Here is an 8531-nt window from a genome sequence, read left to right as displayed (position 1 = left end):
ACACCGACAAAAAAAACACACACGAAAAAAATGGAAAAAAGTCATCATTTATTCAAAATATATGTTGTGGAAAGACGTCAGCCGAAATGGATGTATTTATCAAAGCGAATGAGATGCTTTTTGTGTGTGCAAATAAGGTTTCGACACAATTCACGTGGGCATACAAAAAAAAAGCAGAGGACTGAGACACGAATCAAGTTTGCGTGTTTTGTCGTCGGTTATTTTGATCCTTTGGCCAACATGTAAATGAGCTCTTAATCGTCGTTGCGGCAAAAACGTGCGAAATATACAAATTCAATCTAATTGGCCAAGTGAATTTGTAACAATTTCACTTCAAACAGACACAATAACCTAAGGAATTCATATGCAGAAAGTGATTAAATTGTCATTATTTTGAATGAGAAACAAAAGTATGAATCGGTTGAGTTCGCTCAACTTGAGTCTTCATTAACATCACTTCAAACTTCCACTTTGTTTGACGGAACTAAATTCGTCGACTGTTCCATCAATTGTTCGAAATAAAAAACAGTTTCTTCACAGTTGATTGAAAACCGCCAATAAGCAACATTAAAAAGTAATAAAATGTTTTGAATAAGTTTTATGTCGTCCATAGATTTACTTGAGATATAGCCAAGCATGGATATAGTCTCCGAATGTTTTGGAACTTTTTAATTGCTAATAAAATATTCAATTAAGACCAAACGAAATGCGCGCACCATTTTCAAATGAAATATGCATATTTTGTGGTTCGGTTTATTCCTCATAAAAATGCCGTAGCATCAGTTTTCTCTCTCTCTCTGCACTCTCTTCAGTCTCACACATTGAATCACTTTAATCAGCGCGTTGACATTGGTCAATTTATTTTTTGGTGGGTATTTTTGTTTCCTTTGAAGTGAACAATTCTGGTTAATTTAAAATCAAATAAAAAATACGGTCATTTTCCTCTCACATATATGAAAGAGTCTATATACATGCATGAATTTATCAATAAAATGTTATCGGCCAGAAGCTATCAATTCAATAATGGAAAAAAAACCAACAAACATGATGACATAAATAAAAAGAATGAAATTGATACCGAAAAGAGAGAAAAAAAATGCCGAAATTGCGCTTAAACAAACACCATCGAATGGATTGTCGCACGACGATCATCTTTGCATCGAAATGCGATAAATATCGAACAAAAAACCGAAAATGCGTTCAGATGACAATTAATTAAAGCTTTGAATGAAAAAAAAAATGAAAAACAAAAGGATTTATTAAATACAACGATGTGTTGAAAAAAGACGAAGAGAAAAGGGTTTAAACGAATAAACGACCATTTATTTTTTTTTGATAAAATGCATAAATGCCGATGACTAGATCGTTTGTATCTTGATTTGAAGATTTCATTTCGACCGGCGGATACATAAATTACCCAATTTGGGACCCTTTTTTTCCATCTTTCTCTTTTCAACATTTTCCATGCGGTTCGGCGTGTGTTTTGTTTTCGTTCAACTGTTAGTCATTTTTCTCAATGATTTTTGGTTTACGATCGAAGGTATACACGGTTCAGCAAGACAAAGTTGAATGCTAATCACAGCTTATGGAAGCAGAAAGAAAAAATCCATCACGAATACAGGTGTAGAACGTTAAACGGTCTCTCATTCACTTCATTAATATGTGCATGTGTGGACGAGCGAGCGAGGAAACGAGCGCATTCAATTCTTTAATCTTGGGCTGAGAGGGAAAAGAGAAACATCGTCACAACGCGTATAAACATGTGATATGCTACTAGTTCATGTGCCTTTGAAATTGTACCGAATATGTGGAAAACGGCCTGCCACCCGAAACGAGAAGTGCGTGTTAAACATAAAAACTAGTTTGGAAGGTCGTGCCTGCGCTCGCTCTCTCCGGTGCTCTGTATGCACAACGGCGATGTTATGTCTCCGCTGATTAAAATTGACTTTCATTTGATTGATATGTGGTGAACCTGTGTTACTTCTTACTTGCCACCGCTTACTCACCGCTTCGTTGCAACGCGAAACACAAAAATACGCATCGCACTGATGTTTGATCAAAAAAAAACTCACAAAAATACTCGAAGCTTTAGTAACCACGAATTCCTCTTCCTTTAACCAAGAAAAAAAGCGGAAGACATAATCAACGCGTGGAATATCATTCGGTTTCGATTTATCTTTCGCTATTTTGAACGCACACCAAAAATAGCACCCATGATATGCATATACATACCATTTTGATGATATCGAACATTTCGTTATTCGGATCTTATTTATTAAATTGGCTCGTAAGTTTCGACACGTTTAAATGACACATTTTCGTCGGAATTTGCATTTTGAATTCTACATTTGCATACATGATGATTTTGCCCCCGGCCCCACAACGCAAATCGGGAAAATAGATCAGTTAGAATGACCTAGTCAATGGTCGATATAAATTTGGCATTTGACAAATTGAAAATGGCCAAGATTTATTGGCGAATGGGTGATAATTAATACTTGTCAAATATTTGAAGCGATTTTGAACCAATCTTGTTCAAGATAGTCACCGGTTGACTTAAATTCAAAAGGGAAGCATTTTGGATAGGCGAAAAAAGTTCATTTTTAAGAAAAATTATTTCAATTCCTTAAAAATGTTGCGAATATTTCACTTGTTCAACTCATATTTCGAGCATATTCCTGATTGGATGGTTCTTTCGCCAAACTTCATCTACGTTTCACACCAAATTTCGATCACTTCGTTATTTCGATCATCTTCTTCCTTATTTTCGATCATTTCCTCGTTAAAATTTGAGAAAAACTTCTTTGTATTGAGAAATACTTCACTTCAAGTGTAGTTCTATCCAGTTCATAAGCCATTTTCCTAAACCACAATCCCAAATCGAATTGCCTCCGTTCGCCAAAAAAGTAAATGAATGCATCAATGTATCATCGAAGATGAGAATAATTATAAAATTCGCTAGTGCAAATTGATCGGCTGTGCATTTTTGTTCGCTACATCGAGATGTGATTTATTTATTTTTGCTGATGAGCCAGATCTCGACATGATCAAAAAGCAAAAGAAAAAATAATCGATTGAGTGCAAATATCGATGATAAATATATCTTTTTGACGTTGGTTGCGGTGCGTATATGGCAGGGATTGGTGGTTTAGTTGCACGCGCAACGCGTATGTGAAATACGTGCAAATATCGAATATTCAAATTATTCGATTGCATGGTGAATTGAGAAATTCTTTGTTTCATTTTCGTTTTTCATCTAGCGTGCGCGGCATCACTTTTGCTCTCAACTTTTTGTCTCTTTGTTTCGCGTGCACATAATTTCGCGCTTCGACATACAGCCGAAAGGAGAGAGAGAGAGAGAGAGAGAGAGAGAGAGAGAGAGAGAGAGAAAGAGTGGCGAGTGTGTCATAGTGAAGAAGCCCGTTGAATCGATGCCAGCAAATTCTTTTATTATAAATGTGAATCGGTCAATAAAACAAATGATGAATGAGATTTGCTTCAATCTAATCAAATGGATTCCGTTCTATATAAATCGCGTGTTGCTGTGTCGTTGTGTCGTTGAATTTAATGTGCAACATTTTAAAAGCAAACAAGCGTCGAAAATCCAACTTTACCAGCCGAAAATAACAAAATTGATGCATGTGACACAAAGCATTCACAGGCACACGGAGATAGGAGATGCGAACGAGCGGGCAAGAGAAAGAGGAATGAAAAAAAAAACGGATCAGCAAAGAAAAAAAAATAGATACTTAAAATTTATGTCTGCATGTTTCAGTGTAAAATAAAGAAATTGAATAATTTAGGAAGAGTGTTTTCGAAAACAACGTAAGCATATCAATAAACATGATTCGTGAATAGTGTACTCACATGTCGATATAGTTTTTGTTTCTCGTTTTTTTCGAATCGAGCACATTTTGGCTTGATTCATTTCGTTGTGCTCCTGTTGCTGCTGCTGCTGATGCTGTGAGTGGTCTTTTTTCTCACTCTCTCTTTCGCGCCGGCGGTTAGATATATTTTTAGCATTAGACGAACATTCAAATGGCATTATTTTCACTTAACGCTAAATAATGAACAAGCAACAATTGTAAATGTTGCAGTCATTCGTCGCACATTCAGTGGATTATTCATACCAATCGCACGATTCGGCACTGCTTGTGAAGTCTCTTGGTGAACTGACGAATTATTTTCTTTTTTTTGTGGTTTTTTCTCTCTCTCTGCACATTCCTCGCAAAATGTCAATATTTTATTGTCGACGACTATGCTCACTCTCGACTGATTACATGAGAATTGCAAGCGGTTTACAATGTAACGGTAATTTAGTTGATGAAAATTGAGGGAAATGAATTCCATTTTATGTAACATCGGTCAATAACTTTGAAAATTGGTTTTATTATGGGAATTTGCTTCCATTTTGGACGAAATTATATTTCCATGCGAATTTACTGCTTCTTTTATAACGAAGGAAATTCGTTTTTTTTTATTTTTCTAATAAAAAACTTCTATTGTGTAGTATAAGAATATAGAAATGGAAAAAGAAAATGGAAAAAAAAAAATTAAAATACTAAAAACGGAACTTTCCATCCGGCTAATGAAATTGCATTTAAAAATGTTTTGTTTTTAATAAACTTGTGACCAGAAACAGATGGTGCCGTTAAAAATGTGCGTAAATTTTCTTTTTCCAATTTCAATTTTACAATGACATTATTCGTCGTGTTCACAAATTGGCTACTAAATTTCGGTTCATTGAAGTGCTCAGACAATCACAAATGGATCGTATTTCAGTGTAAATGTAGATCGAGTATGTTTTCTTTTTTATGGCTTCCACCAAAAGAAGAAAAACGGTTTCCTTCGTTTCATTACATTTTTCGTGGTATGTTGTCGTACTTCAAAATCGGAGTTCGCATGTTAATGTTCTGAAGCTAGAACACCGATGACGCAACGTGTAGCATTTGATATCGTTGTTTTACTACACGAGAAAACAGTGAAAATCTTTGAGAAAAAACAAAGATTTTGATCACTGTACTCAAGTATTTTGATGAACGCCAAATGACATTTTTTTCGTTATATTCTGAAGTCTAAGACGACACGTTAAAAATACACCGACAGCCGATAGAGCAATAAAGGCTTTTATTTTTATTATCATTTCTCCATATTTTTCCGTCAAAATGTTTGTGTACAAAATCCGATTTATTCCATTAAATATTATGTTAAACATAATTCTGAGAATGTGTGGCACGTGATAGTAGCTTTGCTACACCGCGTAAAATTCACGATACGTCAAAATATTTGGCATTTTTCGAGTGTTAGATTTTTATTTTAGTTCTGTGTCTTTTGCTTCTTTCTATTTTATTAGGTTGTGAATGTGAAAAATCACCATGACCTAGCACGGATTTTCCTTTTCTACACAATAAAACGTTCAATTTCACTTAAAGCAGCTAATAAAAAATGGACTGGATTTCGTTGCCTACATAAATCATTTATTTATTAACATCGCTCGGACGAGAAGATTCCGTACGTTAAATGGGTCAGACATGGCACATTTTTGAGCCAGAGAGAGAGCAAGAGAGAGAAAATAAATTCAATTAAAACACGCACGGCAATATTTTGCGTATAAAATATTTTGATTGTGGTGAGACGGGATTAAGACATGCTACAGGCGGTCAGCAAAACGGTTGACAATTTCAATATGAATAATCTGGTCGCGTTTTATTTAAATCTTGTTTTATGAAAACATGCCAACTCGAATCAGATTCGCCACAAAAATTGTTGCCTGTCAAATGTCTCTAAAAATGAGAAAAACATCTAAAATTTCAAAGTTTGACCGAAAAAACGAATTCGGTTCGCTCGGCTTTGTTTCTATAGGATGTTATGTCTTATATCGAAAAAAATATGTTTATTACTTACGCCTAATTTTTGGTTTTACGTAATTCTAATTCCCACGTTCCAAAAGACAGATCATTAGTAATTTGCTAATAGCACGTAAATACCGTGTTTCAATCTCTGACAAAGATGTAAAAAATGTTACATTCTTTCGTTCGAAATGTCATTGTGTCAATTTATCTATCCATCTATGCGTAAGCGCTATTGCTGTTTATTGGCCGCATCACAACAGAAATCAAATTACGATCAAAATATTAAACGATTGTCATCGAAAGTGGTACAAATGTTACAAAACAGTGACGCACATCAAAAGCAATGTCAACGCTACATTGCTGCTGTCTGTGTTTTCATTGCAGCCTCACCGCAATACCAATTCCACCATCGGAAATAATAAACATCAACTGAGGCCGAAACACACAAACACACGCACGCACGCATCATGTATGAGCAGAAGGAATTTTCTGTTTAATAAATCCAAAGGCTCAGCGATGTGGAAGAGATAACAATGATTTTAAAAAAGGAAGATAGGCGCCTCAAATGCAATAGGAACCAAATATAAAATAACCGATTATTCATTATGAAATGGGGAACTTGATGTTCCTTGTTCGTTTTGTCATTCGTTTGCACGTATCGCAAGAAGGAATCTCTCTCTCTCTCTCGTTCTCGTTTTGTACCATCGCAATATGTGATTGGAATTGAGTACCAGTTTTTTTTTCTATATTCTGTGTATGTCAACATTATTAAAAGTATTAAAAAAAAGTTAGTGCAACCCTTATTATTTCATATGAGAGTCTATTATATTTGGTAATAAAAGCCGCAGAAAGACACACAACCGAATCGAATGGAACCATTTTGATTTTGGATTTGCGTGTATCAAATACGTCGTAAATGATTTATAAAAACAAAACCAGATCAAAATTCAGTAGTTTTCAAATGCGAGCATGGAAAAACTGGTAATATTTTCCAAGCCTTCGGCCATATTATTATGTCAATAAAATATATTGCATTGTTCGCGCCACTCTACAAATGCGCCCAGTGAGTGTTACTCACTGCTGCGAACCAGCACGCATTTTAAATGTGAAGCAGAACGAAAAAAAATCTATTCGGAAAAAAGAGAGAATTTCAGGACGATTAAAAAAAAACGAAGATCACCAACAACAACGAATTGTTATTCTGCCCACAGACAAATCGACATATGGATTTTACTCGCTGTGACATCGCAACAACCATGAAACATAATGCATTGACAAATGGCGCGGATGGTTTAGTATGAAATTATCACACAAAAACAACGAACGAAACCATTTCCTATTGAAATGCAACAACAACGACAAGCGTTCAATGAAATGCATGAACAAAAAACCTTCGACGGCTAATAAAATCAAGTATAAAATGGTTTATTGCATTGAATTTCAAACCGAATGGGAAGTGTATCAAAGGAAACTGATAAAAAATTGAATTTCTGGTCAAATGAATCAAATGGGCGAAAAAATGTAGAAAAATATGAAAAAAGACAAAAAAGGCGAAAAAAAAGACAGAGATAGAAAAAAGTGGGATCAAAATCAGGAAAAAGAAGAAAAAACCTGAAAAATAATGAAAAAATCGAAAAAATGGAGAAGAAAAAAGAAAAAATCCACAAAATGTTATCAAAATTGACAGAATTTCATTAAAAATTAGCATTTAGCCCGCAAATTTTAGAATTCATCGAATTATTCTTCTGTTCCATTTTTTCCCCAATTTTTCGATTCAATAAATTTCGATACATTGTACAAAAATGTCACTGTTTTTTCCACTTTCGATCAATTATGCGCTTACATTTGAATTCGTTTCATTCATTTTATTAATTTAAAACAAATGCGTTGAGTTGCTCTATTTCAAATGCTTGACATTATGAATGTTGCCGTTATTCCATCGCCGCTACAGTTGCTGTCATCGTCGTTGTTGTTGTTGTTGCTGTCTTTCGGTTGTCGCATACACAAAACAAGGACATTGTATTCCATATTGAATACAAATCGTAATTGAATCTAGACCATATTATAACTACGAACAATGTATAAAACATTGTTTACTATCTTTGTGTCATTTGTCGAAATATGTATGTTTTTTTCTCTCTGTTCTGTTGCGTGTATGTTCCGTTTGCATGTTGCGACAATGGAAATTATTTTCGGAAGCCTCTTAGCTCATTCAAGCGTAATTTTAATATTTTTTTGTGTGTGTGTGTGTTGATCTCGTTCCATTATTGACATACGTACATACGCACGAGAGGAACGGAAAGAGAAGAAAAAAATTGTTCGCATTTGGCGAAGAGTGTGTGTGTGTGTGATTCGAAAATGATTTGACTAATAGCACAAGCTGAAATATTGAAGATCATGCGACAATAACACGATAAAAAAGCGAGCGAATACACACACAAACATCATCCGGTATTAAAGACGAAAAGTAAATAAATACATAAAAATATGTCCCAACTTTTATTTTGATGAAGGATTTTATACACAATTTGTCATTGTTATTTCTCTTGAAACGCCGTTTTTGCGTTTTACTGAATTGCGATAGATTAAATCTGTGCATATTCATGAAGTGTTGAGAAAAGAAAAAAAACACGGCAAAAATGTGCGAAAAAAGGCAGCTAGAGGAGGTAAACAGATGGC

The sequence above is a fragment of the Sitodiplosis mosellana genome, unplaced genomic scaffold, assembly GCF_009176505.1.
Source record: "Sitodiplosis mosellana isolate CC-2019 unplaced genomic scaffold, AAFC_SMos_1.0 Smas_scaffold_5, whole genome shotgun sequence".
Taxonomy (NCBI): Eukaryota; Metazoa; Arthropoda; class Insecta; order Diptera; family Cecidomyiidae; genus Sitodiplosis; species Sitodiplosis mosellana.
The sequence above is the reverse complement of the archived record's forward strand: the minus strand, read 5'-3'. Positions refer to the sequence as shown.